Source organism: Numenius arquata, chromosome 12 (assembly GCF_964106895.1).
Source record: "Numenius arquata chromosome 12, bNumArq3.hap1.1, whole genome shotgun sequence".
In the NCBI taxonomy this organism is placed as follows: Eukaryota; Metazoa; Chordata; class Aves; order Charadriiformes; family Scolopacidae; genus Numenius; species Numenius arquata.
Genome location: NC_133587.1, coordinates 1,376,736 through 1,396,857, shown reverse-complemented (window position 1 = coordinate 1,396,857; position 20,122 = coordinate 1,376,736).

Genomic DNA, 20,122 nt, shown 5'->3' with positions numbered 1-20,122 from the left:
AATGAATGAAATGTGTATCTACACAAGAAAAAGTAACGTCAAGCACAGTTGGTAGAAGGTGATGTGTGAAGAGAGGTGAGTGAAGCCACTTTCTAAGGGAGATATAAAAATTCTGTCAATTAATACTTTTAACTTTTCTCCGTAGATGGCACAATGACTTAGGGACCAGTGCCAAATAACCTCCATATATTGCAGGACAACATGAATAGATGACGAGTGGAGAACAGCATCAAAGAAAAAAAGAAACGGCTCCCACTATGTATGGAAAAGCCAAAACAGCCTAGAACAGAAAAAACCAACTCATTGATGCTCTCGATCCTGGATAGTGGATGAAAAGAAGGAAATAAACAGGAAAAAAAAAACTTTTTTTTTTTTCTGCATTCATTGCTAAACATGCTGAAAAGCTTATTTGGAGAGGAAACACCCAGTGAATTCAGGGGCTATTTCAGCTTTAGGTTCAAGGATATCTAAACATCAGTTTGAGTCTCCAGTTAACCACTCCAGCTTTTGGAATGCTCTATTCCTATAGGGACTCTCATCCAATGTTGAGACAATCCCTCATCCAATATCTCATGCTGCTCTTTTTTGTATCACATCTACATATGCAGCATATGGTGTTTCTAATCTAGTTTTTGAATTTTCAAAACATCGGGGCTTACTCCCATAAGAATGATCTAAATTAATCTAATCACTTGTGCTCTTAATTCTTACAACAACAGAAAAACATAACATAATACAATCCTCTAATGCATGTTCTGTGTTTAAAATGACAATATTCACTTTTTTTTTCCTTTTGGTAACAGCATCACACAAATATTTTAAAAACTTGAATGGTGTCGTTTTATATAATCTTAACATATTGCTTAAAAAGAAACACTCAGGTTCCCAGCATAGTTAAGATGATATCTTGTATTTAAAAGTTGTAATTGAGCAGAGACATTTGGTGTAAAGATACATCTCCACCCCAAGTAAAGTATTATACATGGTATTAGCAAGAAAAACCATAGTACTGGTTATCCGACTCCTACTAGTTTTTCTGGCAAATAATCCCTTACCTTGTCAAAACCATAAGTATGTATTATATTCCAGAAACAACTTCAAAAATTCTTATTTTAGTAAAGAAAACAAAATCAATGCGCGTTGATCTGCATTGTACCCTAAGACTGAACACTTTAACAAATGCTCCCAGCTGATGACAGCACATCCTGGGTTCTAGTAGGCAAAAAGGCAAAGCCAAGGCCTGGCACCCACGGAAACATTGCTCCCCGAAGGTAGGGTTTGTAAACAAGCACCGATAGATTCCTTTGGTCTGAGCGTTTTATCGAACAATGCCAACATGGGGACTGCTGGCGGGGTAGGCACCTGAAGAGTGCCTGGAGGTGAAAACAAAACTGACATCAACCCTTTCAACTCCGCAATCATTTCAGCGCTCAGAAAGTTCCTGCCTTTGCAAGCCTGCCTGACCTACCAAATACTGTGAGACGAGGGTCTGTAGCAACAGCTGGATACACTGAAGTAATCTCCACACCTTCGCAGCAGCCCCGGCAGCGAAGCGCCAACAGCCCTGAAGTGCCAGACACTGCTATGCCGGCATCTCTCCTGAAACCTTCCCTCCTCCCATGGAGAGCCCCTGCAGAGACCTGTTCTGTGAGGACAACCTGCTGCTGCTGAGCCCAGACTCAGCTGCCCTCGCCTCAGCTTCCCCACCTGGGCCCAGGGGTCCCAGCCTCCCCTTCCCAGCCATGCCGTGGGATGAACCGGATGATCCTTAAGGTCCCTTCCCACTCTAACCATTCCATGATTCTATATCGCACTGCAGCTACACAGGAAGAGCGCAGCGATGGCCAACATTACGAGTAATGTTATTGTGTGGTATTTTCTCAACACCAAGCATTTTAAATTCATTATCTCTTACATTTTAAACGATGTCATCATGTATAATTATTATTATTATTGCTTTAGTTAATTCTCTAGTTAACTCATGCTTCAGTCAAGTCAAAATTTTACTTCATAATTACAGTCTTCTATTCTGCCTATTAACCTCTTAACATTTTTGCAAGTAGTTAAACACAATGAATCTATTCTTCCTTCACAATTATGAAGAATTTTAGTTTCCAGTCCAACCTGGGCCAGCACAGGGCCCAGAGGTTTATTGGAAGCGAGAGGTTCCACTCCCTTTAGGTTTATTGGAAGCGAGTTCCACTCCCACATTCAGAGGAGCAGAAGTTACTGCACACGGAAGAGCTTGCTGCTCCACTGCAGCAGTAAAATGTCACAACACGTCTTCTGTAAAAACACCAGTAAGTGACCTCAGTATTTACAGACACTGACAAAAACACGTCTTTCATGTGAAGGAGTCAGCAAATGAAGTTATTTTTCACTATTAACTACAAAGGTCACGGGAAACCGCAGAGATATCCAGGCAATACCTTAGAGAGGTTTTGGACCGACTGAAGTTCTGTTGTGCTGGCTGCAGAGAAGAGAAGGGATTCCCCAAAAACGCTTTCTGTCAGATGCCTCATTCAGAAGTGCATCAAATCATAAAATCAGTCCTCTTACTTGCACTGGATAAGTAAATGGAGAGAGGAAGCAATATTACACGATCAATCACTACCAACCACCATTCACAGCACTGACTTTGCAGCAAACCCTTCCCACAATCAACAGAATTAGAACAAAATAAACTGCAAACTTTGTTGAGTAAATTATACTACCAAATGAAATCATTTTGATCTTTTTGTGGACATTCTAGAAATGGAAAATAATTTATTCCCTCACGTCCTTGAATGTAGAATATTTGGATTTATTTCAGAAGGAATCAAAAGAGTCAGAGAGTGTGCGAACGTAATGAATTTTGTTGCCGATACTGAGCAGCAGCGCAAATGGATCTATCATCTTCTTCTTGCCCATTAATGCTAATGCATGTGCATTGAAAAGAGAATATCACCCATAATATATGCACAAAATCTGCATTATTGTTGGTACAAGAGTTACGCTTGTCCTTGGGCTTCAGTAATGCTCACTGCTGGTGCTCTTTTGTTTAATAAAAGCTTCATTATTTTTCCTTTTAATTGAATATTTATACTTCAGAGCAGCATTAGTAAGACCATTTTCAACTGAAATTCTACTATAATTCAACTATCCTCCTGTTTATATCTCTTTAGGGATGAATGAATCTGCCTCCAAAACTTGGTAGGAGCCAAATATGATTGCCTTTGGTGGTTCAAAAAAGTGGAAAAACTTCTCTTATGAACTACTTTTCTGATTTCTTCTCTTCTTCAGCTTTGCATAAAAGATACAAATATCCTGCTGAAGGAAGTGATTTCCAAGAATATCCCTTTCCAGCTGAGCAAAATCCTCATTGACATCAGTTGGGCCAAGACCTGACTCCCTAAAATATTCCTTAAGACAGATTAAATGTGACTAATATAAAAACAAAACAAAGGAAATCACCAAAAAAATAGATTTCCAGGTCATGTTCCAAGCCTGAGAGGATTAGAAAGATATTACTCTGTGCATTCAGATGTTTCCTTTACTATTTTTCATGTCACCTGCTGCGTGGACTGTAGCAGTTGCCATGGGGCAGCTGTCACGGGTGTTCCAGTTTAAGGTGCGGTAGGATTCTTCCCAGAATTAGGCTGAATTCGCTGAAGTTGATCCTTCTGTGAGAGATCTTATGGGTGCAGTGAGTCTGGTTAAGTAGGGCAGCGGCGCTTCTGGAAGAACTCAACCATTTATGGAAATGGGAACGTCTACAGTATCGTCTTAAAAATCGCAGCAATAAAGCTACAGCCCTGCTTCATGTCTCACAGATCTAACAGTGGCAGAGGAGTGCATTCATCGGGCACGTTCCCGCTGCCCTGTTCCTACTGCAGCCCTCGGGGCTCCACCTTCAGCTCCAAACTGCAGCACTCGGGCACGGTGGCCAGAGACGGCTTCTATGAGAGTCAAACTCACCCTTCCAGGAATGCTTAGCCAGGATAAACAAAACCAATGAGTTTTGCTTAAAAGGCAAAGAAAAGAACAAGAATTAAAAGAAAAATTCCAAGAATACAGCTGGAATAAAAAAGGAGAGACCATTTTAAAGGGCTGGGAATACAGAACATATGAAATTTTACTACACACTTCAAGCTTTCCTCTGTCACCAATGTACTATTATTTAGTAATTAGAGTTGAATTTCTTACATGATTCTATGACTTCAGGAACTGGAATATTAAAAACTACTGGTCCTGTAAACACTATCATTTTTTTTCCAACTTTCTAATAGTGAAAAACTGCTGACACCGGCAGCATTCCGATGCTCCCCAGCCCTGCCCTGCCCCGCACAGAGAAATCCCGGGCTGTGAATACAGCATTGGCCATGGCCTCTGCTGCTCTCCCTTCAGAGAGAGAACACCAGCAGCTATTTCTAGCACCTGAATGCAGAATCTGCACTGAACTGGAAATGCCACAAAAAGGAGTTACTCTCAATAAATAGAGATTTTATACAAACAAAAAACCCCCAGCACCCCACTATTGGCAACAGAAAGGAAGGAAAAATCCATCTGTGCTTGTTCTTCCTGTTTTGTCAGACCCACTAATTACAAACAGGATCTCGATAGTCCACAGAAAACTTCTTATTCTCTCGTAGTCTCCACGCTAAGGTGGGAATGCACTTTGGCTTGTTCTAGTCTCATTTTCCATTCCTTGTTCTTTTGTGAAACAAAATTGTTGTTTTCCGCAACAACAATAAAGTAACATGTTTCTGTTGTACAGAGGGGAAAAAACCCTTGATAGATGTGAACAATTCCTGGGCAGAGAATGCCATCTGGGAAAAGTGTTTCTAAAAGCAACAGTGGCTGATACGTTCAGGTAAATTACTATATGGCTTCCCCAAACAATTTTACATGTTTCCTTTCCTCCAGCTGAGGTACCCAAGGGGGAAATGTCTGCATTTGGTGACAAATAAGTAGAGCAAGTAGGTTTTTCACCAATTTCCCTATACAGATTTCTATTACAAATATTCTATAGCAGCCATTATTTAACAGTTTAGGCCATGACAGGTAGTCTTCTGAGCCAAATCCCACCTGCCTGCTGAGCTCCTCCAACTTCCAGCTTGTAAGTCTTAGACGGGAACATTTCATTTGAATGCTTTTCTCACACACCTGCACAATTAAATTGCCTGGGTTTCTCGCCTCGGATGGATTTGGGAACAAAGAGACAAACATCCCCCCTGCACACTCCAAAGTGCTGTGAGCATAGGGGCAGGTTGAGACCAAAGTTGCAACGGAAAAGGAATGGCACAGGGGAAAAATCCTCCAAAAAACCACCTTAAAAAGTAAATTATTTTCAGACCATTTAGGTATTGCTTCCTACTTAATCATAATGCTGGGCTCAGAGCAGCCTTTGAACATGATTGTGTCTTGTGATATGAATCCAATTTTCATTTCAGGTTCCATAATGGAAATGACCCTAATTCAGATTCTCCAGAGAAGATGTTTGCCCCTTGTCATCAGCTTAGATTTAATTTAAGAGAACATTAAAAAAAAAAAATATTAAAAGGTATAAATCACATCCCTGTGTTTGCTGTCCTAACATGATTTGTGGGAGGGAATGCTGAAGAAATAAGGAGCAAAAATTCACTTGAAATATTTTGACCGCAAAAGTTTGCAAAAATGGTTTCTTCCTGTCAAAATAAGATGTCAGTAATAGCCAACTTTCCGAAAGATGAGACTTAAGGACATAATGTCCAGTATATAAATGAATGGGGCAATTGGATCCTTGCAGTTTAAAGGGTAAGATCTCCAAGATTTCATTCCCCACTTTGCCAGAGTATAAAAACAAACTTTAAAGACAAGAATAATTCTTTTTTTTTTTTCCCCCCAAAAGAGAAAAGAAATTAATAAAACCATCCCAAGAAAATACAAGCAAAAGCCAGGTGACTTATATTAGTGGAGAATCACACATAGATGAGAATCCATCATAAACATCCCTTTCCCTCTATTTCCTTCCATCACATTCCCTGGTAGAGCCCCAGCCCCTCTCCTTCCCTTGGGCCAGGCCATGGCTCAGAGTGTGCTGCAGAGGTTTTAGGAGAGGAAATGTTCCTGGCAGCAGCAGCTCAGGCCAGCTGATGAACTCGTCTCCAAGCCCGAAGGGCTCAGTACCACCTCTCCGTTCCCAGCGCAGGGAAATCCGAGGCACAGCTTTGCACGGTTATGAATTGCAAAGCTGTACAAAAGCCTGTGAAATTCTTCTTGTGCTCTCACATGCGTGTGGTTGAGAGGGCACATACGTCTCTAAGGGCACAGTCAAATCTGCTTTTATCAATCAGGTTAAATAATTTGGTTGTTCAGGGTCTACTCCCTCCTTGAAGATATTTTTCAGCAGCTAAAATGAAATCAGGTGACCGATTGATCCGCTAGTCATTGGGGATGCAAAATAAAACTGGTTTGCTTCAAATATCTCTAATTTAGCACCTCTGCATTTAGGAGTGTGTACCTGCATAAGCTGTAAGAACAATTGGTTTAGTAAATGAAAACAATAAAATCTACGCGAGTACAACCACCAGAAGGGCAGTTAAATGTTTTAGTAGGTATTAATCCCACAAACAGCAGAAGCAATGCTGCATTTGCACAGACCTCCTAGAAGATGATTGTCAACAGCTCCCGTATTGTCTCTCAAATTGTGACATAATTTAAAACTGGATGACATTCTTAAAATCTGCATTTAGATTAATAAATACAGGTTAAGTGGTTGCACTTGAGGCAATCATTTTGGGGAAACTGTGCCATGGTTTTTTTCACTAGTGAGTTCTAGTTCTTAGTCTCAAGTTTAGCGAAAGTGCACTGAAAGGATGCCAACAAACACACAATTAGAGATGATCAGAGTAATCAAGTAAGAAAAGTTTCAATTCCTTATTTTGCTACCTTAAAGTAATACAAATGAAAAATCATTCTGATATCCCACTTCCAAAATACATTAAGGAGAATAAAATCTCCTTCCACAAGCTTCCTGTCGGTAATAAGCATTCTGCACCCAGATGTACAGCACAGTAACACAATTTATTCTATTTAAATGTAAAAAATATATACAAAATGCAGCTATTACCTACATTTCTGAAAGATATTTTCTCCCAATTCAAAACCCTTAAAGATGTTTTAAGGCAATTAGTTAACAAGCAAGTTCTGATTTTCAGATTTCCATGAATGCAGACAGCATTTTAGAAGTAAAATAGGGGCATTAAGGCCCATCAGCAAAGGGGTGATTTCAGGGGAAGTGGGTGCCTTTTCTCTTCTGCATTCCTGCTGGAGTGCCCCCAAAAGGGGTGGGAAATAGAGCGGATTCTCTCCCCAGCAGCACGGGGTCTGCCCATACGGTTTAAGCCTCCACTGGCTGATGCGTTTACCAGCCCCACTCGGAGGGCTCCAGCCACATTTGAGGGCTCCCGTCAGTCACCAGTGTTCCCATTGTGTCAGGCAGCAGCCAGATCTCCAAGGGGGCTTTGCAGCGGCTCTACGAGCCTGCCATTTCTTCATGGTTTACTAGCAGCTAAATCATTTCAATAAAGGTAGCCCCTTGTGGAACACAGTCCTTATTGATGGGAAAATAAAGTTGACCGGCCAATACTGAAATATTCGATTGTGTTCAACATCCAAGGCACAGAATACACACTTCACAAGACATTGTGATTAATCTCCTATCCTGCTAAATGACAGTATTATATTTAACTTTGGTCAAATAGGGGTGGGGTGGAGTGACAGGGTGTTTACAAGTATTTTAAGTTAATATATCCCTTTAGGAGGACCAGGGCTATTTTAACCTCTCTTTTCCCACTGCCACTCCTCGTGGTTGGAGTCAGCCATTGGGCCTTCTTGGGGGGCGGCAAAAGCACAGGCAGTGTCTGCTCTGAACACAGGCAACACCAGTTCTGTTCAGCATGGAACTCAGTGCAGATCTGCACAGGCATCATTTACTGTAATTTAAAGTAAATAAAACACTTTGGAATTTTTCTCCCAAGTATGAATTGAGATAATCTTTCAACAAATGCTCACAAGCTTGGCTACTGATACTTCCCATTAAAAATAAAAAAGAAAAAGAAAAAAAAAGGATTTAAAAGATGCCACTCAGTTCTCATAGGCTACTGTTCCAACGCACAAGGAAAACAAGAAGAAATGAAAAAACATATTTGTACCTGAATAGTGCAGAATAAAATAATAAATCGCATCAGACAGCGTACAAGTTCCTGTCCCTTTCTATTAGCAGTAGTTGCCAGCAGACTCAACGTTACAGAATGCTTCATTCTACCGTTTGCCTTTAGGTGTCACATAAATTAGCCAGAAAAAATATTTAACTTTCCTCAGGAACAAGCTGTCTTTGTCGCTTTGTCTTGACTTTATCTGTGTGCATTAGACTCTGCCTGAAGAGCTCTTGAAGGCTCCTCAACATCAGACACAGACGCTTCTCACTTCAAGCCAAAGTAACAGCAGTGCCCAACTGAGCTGGCAAAAGGGAAGGAAAACTCTCTCAACTGCAACGTTCCTGAGGCCCATCCAAGGAATCCGGGAAAAACAGGAGCATTTCCCCACTCTCCCATTCCAACTGAAGGCCAGGGAGAAGTGGCTACAGAATAAAGATTTTTAAGTGACTTTTTTTTTTTTATCAATAAGAAATATCCATTTGTCAAAACTGCAAGTATTTACAGAAATACAATGATGAGTATGAAATATTTTGGGCAATATGATTTATAACGCCTTCAGGAGTTTTTCTTCTATACCAAGTTCTTGCATGTCTTTGTTAATGTGAATAAAAAAAAAATTGAGCCAGGCCTTTATATAGTAAGGTGAACATACAAAACACTGAGTTAGTACTGTCTTACTATCTTACCATCCAAAGAAGAGAGATTTTTGGGAGTGGATTTGCAGAGCTGGGGTGTGTGGGTGGGGGAATGTTGATGTTATACGATCACAATGTGTTATTTATCATGTGATGTGTTATCATCACAATGTGTTATTTTAGTTCTAGAATAATGCTTCCTCTTACAAAAATGTCAAATACAAGATTTTGCTTGCAATTATTGTCTGTTTCGATAGATAAAAGGGATTTGTCTTAACAATAAAGGAGTTTGGAAAAGGAACAATAGCCTCCAAAGGTTAGTATATATACTTGCATATTCCTGCATAGAAATATAAGTGGAAAAAAAACCTGTCTGAACACTGCCACCTTAAAATAATATTGTAGCGACCAAAAATATTTCAAATTGTATGTACCTCTACGAGCGAAGAGATGAGGAAATGCATTGCATGAGTACATTCCAAGAAGAACTTTGTAGGAAAGACAAAAGCCAAACACTTCAAGCTTCTTCACCCTACTTAACTTGAGCATTCATCGAGTCAGACCCTGAAAGACTACTCGCTGCTAACACACATTTCAGATGCAGAAGAGCTAAGTTACAATCTCTGCTGTGTATGTGATGGAATCAACTTTGACAGCAGCCACCCACCCCCCCGGTCAGTGCTCTGCGCTCTAGAGCCTTTCTTCTGCTCTCGTCTTCCCCACCCCACAGCAGAACCCAGCGTTCAAACCCAGTACAAAATCTTAGGTTTCTCTGCAGAAACACTTCTGTCATTCCATCTGTTGTGACAGATGCACTGTCATCCTGGCAGTTAGTGAAATGTGGCAGCTCCCAACAGGCCAGAAAGACACCAACATGAACTACGTGACCTTCCACTGGTCCACGGGCCAGAACAGAGCGATGTGTCCTCCAAGCCCCAACAAACGGCACCGCAACTTCAAACCTTGTAGCCTCTTAGGCAACATGTTTTAAGTGTTGAAAGAGACTACATTGAAGGGACATACTGAAGATTATAAGGTGCTAACAGCCTATCATACAAAGACAGGCACCAAATTTTATGCTGTTACCCACATGCTGATTTACTGACACCTGTTAACGAGTCACCATTCCACTGTGCTGGACTGGGAGAAGCAAAGTGACCGGTATCCAGTGCTGGTGGGTCTGTTGCATCAGACTGTTTCCCTTTCATTGACCTGGACCGGGTTACACACCCCACGGCACAGCAGTTTGTGTGAACGGTGCACACACACGTGTAACGGGGCTGGGAGAACACCCCCAGCAGCTCACCCCACACCACCACAGGGAGCTGTGCACTGCTGCTCTGCTGGGGACATGAGCAGCCAAAAAATTGCCCTCTCCACTTACCTGCTCACATGAACATGGTTAGGTACTCCTGTGGCTGCTTTTTGGACACACAGAAACCCAACTTTAAATACAGAGGATGTACTGCGTTTGAATTAAGGACCTTTTGGGTGCGACACTAATGCGTTAGATCCACTGCTGAGAACATTGCACCTGGGAACCGGGGTATTGAGGAGGCTTAGTTCAGCTGAAGCTGTCTTACAAGAAGCATTTTTTTTTCTGATTGTGCTCCACTTCAACAGTCCGTACATAATTTAAAACCAATATATTTTCAATTATTTTGAGCTCCCTAAACAAGAGATTTTTTATGGGTGTTAAATATAACCAGGTAATCATTAAAATTTTGCTTGTGTTGCAATTTTTCTGCAGTTCAAAAGCAATGTTAAAATTTCTTAGTAGTAAATGAGAACTCTAGGGAGGAATGGTTAGAAACGGGTTTAATCAGATTTTCCAGAAGGAAGAGGAGGAAAAAAATCCAGCAAAATAACCTTCAATTTTCCTACTCTCTTGGATTCAAAGACAGGCCCAATAACCCATCCATACTAAAGTTATTCCAACAGCAGTGTGTTCCTAATGTCATGAAAAAGCACTGTCCAGGTGAAGTTAACTGCACAATTAGAAGTGTTTGGGCTGCATTGTCCAAAATGTTCTGGTTTGCAGTTTGACATGACCTCATTATTACCAAATTAAATCAGAGCCTTGCAGGGCGTTTTGAAATGCCTGCCAGAATTACTGAACTGACAGCCCAGTAAATCTTATCGCAGTGACACCTCAGTAAGAAGTCAAAAGAAGTCAGCTTTATCACTGAACTAATAGTCTACTGTTCAAACTATTAGTAGGCTACAAGTGTTGTGCATTCAAAAATACATCATCTATCAAAGATGGACAGACAAGTTGAGTCTCAGTTTTCTTGTAAGTATAACTGATTTCTCATTAAAATCCTATATTCACATGTAGCAATTCCTGGAAGTTGATTTTTTTTTTTTTTTACTCCAGGGGAAGAAATTGCACATCATGCATTCAGATCACCTGCTGCTCCAATTCTGAACCATCAAGCTTTCTCATTGCTGTTCCCTTTTACATTTCTTGAGGTAATATTTTCAAAATCACCAGAGTGAAAAATTCCTTGGCTGTTTAAGTACTTTTGAAAATGCTTCTTTTTTCATTTAAATGGGATTGATGCACTAAGAAAAGCTCAAGATAAGCTTTCAGTTTTCAGAGCACACTTTGAGACTGGTAGATCTCCAACCTCATGAAACAGCCTTATTCGCTCACAGGAGCCCCCTGAGGCTACAGAGCATTATTTAAATAGATGCAACACATCCAAGAAATTTTTCTAGTTTTGGAGCCTGTGCAAGTTTTCTTTTCTTTGCTCTATGCATGGGTATATCAAAAGCCAGATATGTTAAAAAGGACATCTCCAGAAGTCTGCCTTGGAGAATCCCTTACCTCTTAGCATTATTAGACACACAAAAAATGTGCAGCTATTTTCTTTCCACCATAAATGGTGAACTCCAGGCCTTTGTTGTCAAACAGCTTGATATAGTCAAGCAACACTTGAAAGCAAAATACACTTTTGAAGAACTAAAAGAAGGAAGAAAAATTATATCAATACATGCCTTGCTGTCTCAGCACATTTCAGATGACAGCTTTTACCTCCTTTCTTAAGAAAACCTTAGAGAGGAATTAGGAAAAATATCTTGAGGCGCATAGTTACATGGTGCATAAACTGCATTTTATGCATTCAGGGTTAAGCTAAACACAGGGGGAACAAGTGTCTCCACACTTTCAGAGGTGTTTCTAAAAATCCAACAGTCTTTAGGCAAGGACCGTGCTTCTGCGGGAGGGAGTTTTGTTTCATTTTCCTCCATTGAACTTTGGAAGAAAAGAACCTCACAGTATCTTCATTTAGAAAGTTATTCAAACTGGAGCAGTCTGTGCCAGCCAACACCATCACACAGTCACGGGGCTCTGGATCTATCCTACGCATTCTTGACATTTAAAAGCAAGTGTATAGGAGTATTTGGCCAAAGTTAACACATTGTATTAAAATAAACCATTAAAGACGAGCAATGTTAAAATGAATGTAGATAATTCAGGAATGCCCTTTTATCCCCGAACTCTCCATTTCTGTCACCAGAAAGAGGCAGAAGAAAACATAAGCTCCATGAGACGAGATGACTGCCAGGTTGGTCAGCAGATAAGAGGTGTTTGCTGTCAAAATAAATTAAACTGTCTAGAGTTCCTATTAATTTGTTTCTTGTATATTGAAGCAATTAGTTCTGAGAGGCATTCAAAAGAAGAAACCTGATCAGAAATATTTTGGTGTGTAAATAGCTTGAGGATAAACAGTGATAATATCCAGAGTCCACAGGATATTTTTTTTATTTATTTACTGAAGAAAACAATATATAGTTCAATAAAGTCTACTCTTAGTAAATTAATTTACTCTTGATGAAACAGCCATAGACTTGACTTATCGCCAGTGCTCATGGCTATTGAATTAGACCTTTTTTAACCACAACGCACCTCCTTCTTTTTAGGGCAACAAACCAGAAATAGCAGAATTTAAGCTACCACTGGAACTCAGATCCATTTTGTAGTGTTTCCTGTTTTACAGTGTCCCATCTTCTCTGCAAGGAAATTGTTTCTAACCAAAAAGTCTGCCAAATTTGAGGGAAGGCATAAACATTTTATTTGGTGCAATCCAAAAATTGCACAATCACATATTTTCACATCATGTTAATGTTTATGCAGTATATTCACACTAATTATCATCACAGAATTTGACAGCCAATTTCTTTGCTGCCATAAGCAGTGACATTGGCTTCTGGACTACATTATTTCTGCTGCTGCCCAGGCAGGGATGATAAAACACAGAACCAAAAAACAGATCCAAAAATATATCCAGAGTCTAAGCTATTTAATAGCTTTAGTTTTGCTTATCATATCCACAAAAGATATTGATGAACTCTATCAATTACAGTCAGGAAGTCACCTTCTTTTTCAATTATTTCCAGACAGAAAATTTTCCAGATAAAGAAACCTCCCTGTAACTACACTTTTCTATATCTATGTACTGTTTCAAACAGTAAATGTGTTGGTAAATGTAAGGAGCATGAAATGTTTTGGTAAGGGTTCCCAGCAGTGCCACTTGGCATTGGGATTTCTTGATGTGAAATTCAGCTTTACTACACACACGCAGTTTTAAGACTGGATATTACAGAATTAGCGGTTTCATGCTGGTTGATTTATTTATTCTTTAAAAAGCTTAACATACAGTTCTGAAAAGTAACAGTCAGCATGGCAACTTCTTACTCAACAGATCTCTTCCCTGTGTGCATTCAATCAGTTCTGCTGACTAAATTGCCAAAACCCGAGTTTTGCTGGTCTCGTGTTCCAAGTCCCAAGAGCACGCCTGCCACCAGCCAAGCTGAGGCGAGACCCATGTCACACTGCAGACAGGGGAAAACTCAGATCCATGAAAGGATGAAGACAAAGATTAGGAGGGTCAGGACAAAAAGAGTATTTAGGGAGGAACTGTGAGGAGCGGACAGAGAGAGAATGGTGAATCAGGACCGGGTTAAAACCCAGAATGAAACATTAGAAAAGGAATAACAAATCTGGAAGGATGTCTAATTTAAAAGAAAACAAACAAACAAACAAAAAAACCAGACACAAAGGAACACTTTATCTCATTCTTCAAATAGAGTGATAAACCAAAGTGTTATATATCTAGCTAGCATCAAAGAAACAACAGAACTGGAAAGAGAAAAAAGTAAAACATGCGTAGAGCCCATAAATTATTTTGCAAGATATGGTATTATTTTATAGGAAATTTAATGCTAGGATGTTACAATAAATAATCCAATAAATACTAACATTGCTATATGGGACAGAACGAGCTGGGACTGGAACATCTGCTGTAGTTCATGGAGAGCAAGGAAATACCTAACGCAGGGCTGGTGCTGTGCACCATTTGGGGGCAAGATAAAGCCAGAAAGCAATCTTCGGTATTGTAAATGACATGCGGTTCTAAAATATGCACCAAATGGAATACCAGAGAGATGAAAAAAGCCCCTTTTCAGCAGTAGACTCTAACCTCACTGCCGAGACAGAATGCCAGGGAACAGCTCCACATGGGAAGCTAACAGCGGAGCTGGCTCCTCTGCGCTGCATGAGGGACCCTTCCCTGCCCATGGGCACTGTTTATTTGTCATCCAGCCTCAACGAGCAGAAAGCAATATCCTAAACAGGCAGTATAATTTGTTCTACTAAGAGAGAGATTTGCTCCATGAGTACTAAGGATTATACTCCTAAATTACCTGATTTAATTTTTATTTTACCAAAAATTAGGCACCTCAGTGGAAATAAGACAGTGAATGTAAGTCTCCTGAATGTCCTGGGAAAAGTTTTTTCAGGGTGAAAGTGTGACCCGAGAGGACCTGTACAGTAACAGCTGGTGAAACACTACAGCATTTGTTACTATTATCACAGAACTCTTGTATTTGCTTTACCACCACTTAGGACTCAGTTTAATCTTTAAATAGTAGAACAACTGCTAGTTATCTCTCAATAATAGAAAAATAAATGCTTCCCACACTTACACAAAAATGTAACCCAGATAAACATTTTTCTAGGGGCAGCTATTAGTAGACATTGTGTCCTGTACATTATGCACTATGTTACACTGTGTTTTACAGTGTTATGTGCAATTGAAAAAAATAATCATCCAAAGCAAGAGGAAGTCATATAACTTGGTCTTCGGAACTCCCCTTCCATAAGCAAGCCGACTGAGAGCAGATTTCAGAAACAAGCTGTGAGCCAAATACTAGTTCTAATGTACTTAGCAAATGCTCGTCATTGCAGAGTATACTAAAAGAACTCTAAATCATTAGATGTATGTATAGATTTATGCACATGGACTGTACCTGAAACCCACTGGAAAATAGTGGTGTTATCACTCAATAACAATTAAAACATTAAGGCATTTTGCATTGTTAATCAAACACTAATAAGTTACCAGAAGACATGCAAATGGTTATATGTGTGTGTATATGCATATAAATGAACTGACGCTTTGTGAAACAAGCCCTGTGATGTAAATCCAGTCTTTTTTAAAGTTTAATTTGTTTTGTAATTTTTGTAATCCATGTTCTCAGAATTGAGGCAAAAAAGCACACATGGATAAAGCACAATGAATTTGAAAAAATTCATGTTGAGTCTCTGCTTTAAGAAAACAATTCAAAACTCTTTTTGAGAGCCATGGAGGTGTTGCCCAAGTTTTACCCTGTACGCAAAGCTGATTTGATATTTAACATTCAAAGTAAACCAAACAGTGCAAACAAGCTTCCTTTAGAACTGGAGATGAAAAGTAGATAGAAGCTTATTGATTCAATGAAACTACCATTTTAGTACAAAGTTCAGCTTTAAACTTCAACCAGAATGACTGCAAGGGGAAAAGGGTTATTTCTTTAAAACAGACACATGAGTTTACTTTTTGGGGTGACAGAGGGATGATGCCGGGGGGTGGGGATGGCCCACAGACACAAGTGGTGAATTCTGGTTTTATTAAATGGAACAAAGTGGGGGACGGGAGGTGAACCAACACAAAATGCCTTTTTCACAAGTCTTTTCTTCCATTTACTTGACATACCTAGACCAAATTTGTTTGGGTGAGTTCTGTACCAGACCGAGGCCTGCAGATGTTTAGCAGCTCACCTTGAACTACTTCCTCCAAACTACTTGAACAGCTTTGCTTCTTGAAGGCAAGGGAACAAATGCTATGAATTTGCTAAAATTGCAAGTTTCCAAGGGAAGGATGGGGTGCAAGAAAAGGGGGTTAGTCTATAACACTCTGATTCTAGCCAGACTTTAAATTCCACTGCTACCAGCTTTCCATCCAAGAGCCAGAAAACAAACAAACCGCAAAGCCTCCCAAAGCAGTACCCAAAGTTACAGCAGTGAATAAGTACGACCTGTAAATTGCTCTGCCGAATACAAGAACGACAAGTAATTTAGTGTTATGAACCAGTAAGCACTTTCCACGTAGGAATTACTTTTAATGAAATTTCTTAGCTGGTTATGTTGATATCAGGCTACAGGACTACCTGAATAGGGTAGAGACATAAGCAGACAGTTTGATCATCATTGCAGCACTTTCAAGGTCTTTTTTCTGGGTACAGATTATACAGACACAGAAGTGTTCTCTCTCGCACAAGGGATTTCAGATGGGAACACTGCAGAACGCATACAGAAAGCCAAATCACCCACAGATTATTTCAGACTCAAGCTGTGTGTTCCAAACATTGATTCATTCTATTTTTCAATTTTAGAGCAATATATTGTTTATTTAAAAAGAGAAAAGTCAATGCGTGCATATCTATATATACGTATATACGTATATACATTGTGTTTTAAAAATCTTGCTCAGAGAAACAAATTGAAACACTAAACCAGATGTAACAAATTTTCTGCCTTTTCTGCATAAAAGTGACATAAGTGGGAGTCGCTGGGTACACGTGCATTTGAGTAACTTGGCAGATCCTCGCTCTAGGCTTAGTGTCCAACACAAAAATCTCACAGCCCTCCCTCTCGGATGTACTTTAAGTTGAGACAAATGTCCATGACAATAGAGTTCACCCAAACTCAAACAACAAGGACTGGAATAGTCCCTCCTGACACAGGCCATTGTTTCAGAGTTCACTGCCCACAATTCCCAACAGACAGCAAGCAAATCTTGCATTTCAAGAGTTTGTTTTACTTCCTATTTAGATAGCAAGTTTTTTTCCAATTCATATTGTCCTCTTTATGGGTCTGTACACAGCAGAACACAATAGCTTTGAACTCCCAGTGGTTTATCAAAAATCACTGGTAAGTAAGAACATACGTTGAATATTACTTCTGTGAAAATGCCCGATATTCAGCTTCGAGTTGTAGTATCAGAAAAATTAAATCTGTTCATGCATAAACTGGAGAAAATTCTAGCAGTTTTTCCTGTATGCAGTTCTGGAAAAAGCAACAGGGGAAAAATTACTGGTTCATTACCAAGTCTTTCAGCTTCCTGCAATACTCCACAGTATATTTGTCAAGAACCCAGTGGCCCTGTCAGGGCTCCCCCAAACTGACAGCTCTATTTCCAATGTACAGTTGCCAACTCAGTGAGACACAGCATTGGATAGTCAATGAAAGCTCTAGGTACTCATCAGCCCTCAAGATCAAGGTTTAATATGAATTTGCACACAAACCCTATGATATAGCCTCTTGAGAATGAAGTCTGCAGAGGAAATTACAGGTCTACATATTTGAGAGCCGTCATTCTGCTTTTAACAACATATTTAATATGAAAAAAAAAAAGGTAACAGAAGGGACAAATTTCCTTAGCAACTAACAGAATGGGAAAGACTTTTGAGAATCGAAGTCCGTGTCAGAGAACACAACCTTTCCTGCTACCAAATGCAGGGAGGAAGGGGGTGATCTGCTGACTCAGCACTGACAGAGCGATTGAAAGCTGCCATAGGGTCAGTTGTAGTAACTTCTGTATCCAGTTTGCCTCAGACAAAAATAAACTCGGGCATTATTTGTGTGTGCGCTATATTTACTGCTTTTGCTACTTGATTAGGTCCTTTTTCTTTTCACACAAGGCATGTATTGTAGAAACACAATTTCTTCCATTTAAAAAACCCAACCAGCTAGGCCTTCCTGTCACCTTACACAGAAACCTGACTATGGACAGTAAATAATATTATTTCAGAGCTTTCAAATCCATAAATCAAGGTTATACATTCAGCTTCTGTTTTAAGAGGATAGGATTGCTTTCTTTGCTACTTCTCTTAGTGCTTCCAAGATTTAAAACGGGGAACTTGTTTCCTGAGCTGCATTACAGGTAAAAAAAATTGTCTTTTAAAGGTATTGCCATCTAGAAAGACATGCTTGATCATAAGCTCTGGCAAAGGTGGCTACCAACCAAGGGCAGCCAGAGAAAAAGGACGCCCTAATAAAGTACTTCAGTATTAGATAGATAAAAATGTGAGAATAGATTGTAACTAGCATATATGAAAAGTCTTAACATCTCATTAGGTATTTTTGTTTATGAAGTGAAAGGAATAAAAGCCCATCTGCTAAGTAATAACTAATTGTTCATTAAATACATGCATATTTTTTCTGATTAAAGTGGACTAATTTCTTGACATAAAAAGAGAGAAAATTTTGAATGAGCCACAGAAAACATTTTGAAGCACAAGAAATAAAACAGATGTAACCAATAATGAGATTGGGCTGTAACCAGTTCTGTAACTTTATTGCTGAACTTTCCTAAGAGACTACAGCGCTCGCACTGCTTACCATTAATAACACTAGAAGAAAACGTTACATTAAAAATCAGGCAATTAAAAAGAGACATTGCAGGCAAAGAATAAAGATACTCTTTTTTATTTTAGATGCTGAACTGCCAATCAAGTAACACTTTCCTACTGCATACACCTGAATTAGCTCTGCCAATTGTCTCCACAGTTAGAAGACGTACCTGAGCACAGCATTAATCTTGCAGTACCCACAGCGCGCCAGCCAGCGGGCGATGCCTGAGGACACAAGTTATTTTATGTTCACATTTTAAGCCAGCACCTCTATGTCCTGGGAAGAACAGGAGCTATTCCAGGGAAGTTCCTTCTAATCCTAGCAGCAATTTCGAGGTTTTGGAAAAATTAATGTCCTAATTTGAGGGGGTCGGGAAGAGGGGTGGCAGAGAATAGCATGTGGTAAAGTGAGATATTACTTGTTTTGAAATGAAGATTAATATCTTCCTTATCAGTTACTTGGAATTTGCTTTCATTTTTGAATAAACTGGGTTTCTGGTTAAGCCCCCCACCTGCAGAAAAAAGTTCAAACAAGTCAATGTCCAATATCTCCTTATTGTGTTTTGCTTCCTTTTTGTCCAGGCACCTAACTTTAATTATTAGATACAAATGAGCAACCACACTCAATGAAGAGGGATCTGTAACTGCAAATTCTACTTACAGCATCTCAATAAGTACTTTGACTGCTTTCAGAACTGACGACATGCACGGATAAAGATTAAGCCCAAGAGCAAGTTATTTCTTTAACCCACAGGGTGTTGCAATTTCACTCCTCCACCTGGATGAGTGTTTCATTTAGAAAGCTCGGTGCTCTCATGGTTTTAGCTCTGCAGACATCTTCTGTCACTCAAAGTGTTGCCAATACAGAAGCTCAAACTGCTCATAAAAACTTTGCCTTGCCCAAACAAGGTGTATAATTCATAGTTCATCAAGTATTACAAAACCGCTTTACCCATTCCCAACAGAATGAGACTATATTGCAGTTGGGATGACCGGCGTGCAAGGGCTTAACCACTCCTAGATGTTAACAATAAGTTTGGGCAAGTCAATTAGCTGCTTCCCTTAGTTCTTCCTTCACTGAAGACTGATAAATACTGCAACAGCTTGCAAATCTTTTTTTTTTTTTTTTTTTAAATTATGAACCCACTTACGAAATATGAAGTGCTTATGTACTGTACTTGGGAGAAAAGAGAGCATAAAAGCCCCTCAGATAAATTTTGGATTTTTAAGTTTCTTTTGTTTGGGACCTATAAAAACGACCTGCAACAGAAATGGAAGAACCTTAACCTTTATAGTCAGCCGAACAGAATTGCGTTGCTGTTCTCCACCTGACAGCAGTGCCACTGTGCTGTGCTCTCGCAACAACCACCGTTACACAGTCATTGTTCAGATTGTCTAAATGCCAACAGGAACATTACCCTGCTCTCGTTTGAGCTGACAATGCATCACCCCCAGGTATTGTCATATCTCAAAACAAATCTCAAAGACAAGTTCAGGGTTATGAATCATTCTTATAACTAGATAAATACTGTCCTGAATATATCTAGCAGATACAATGCACCACATTGAGAC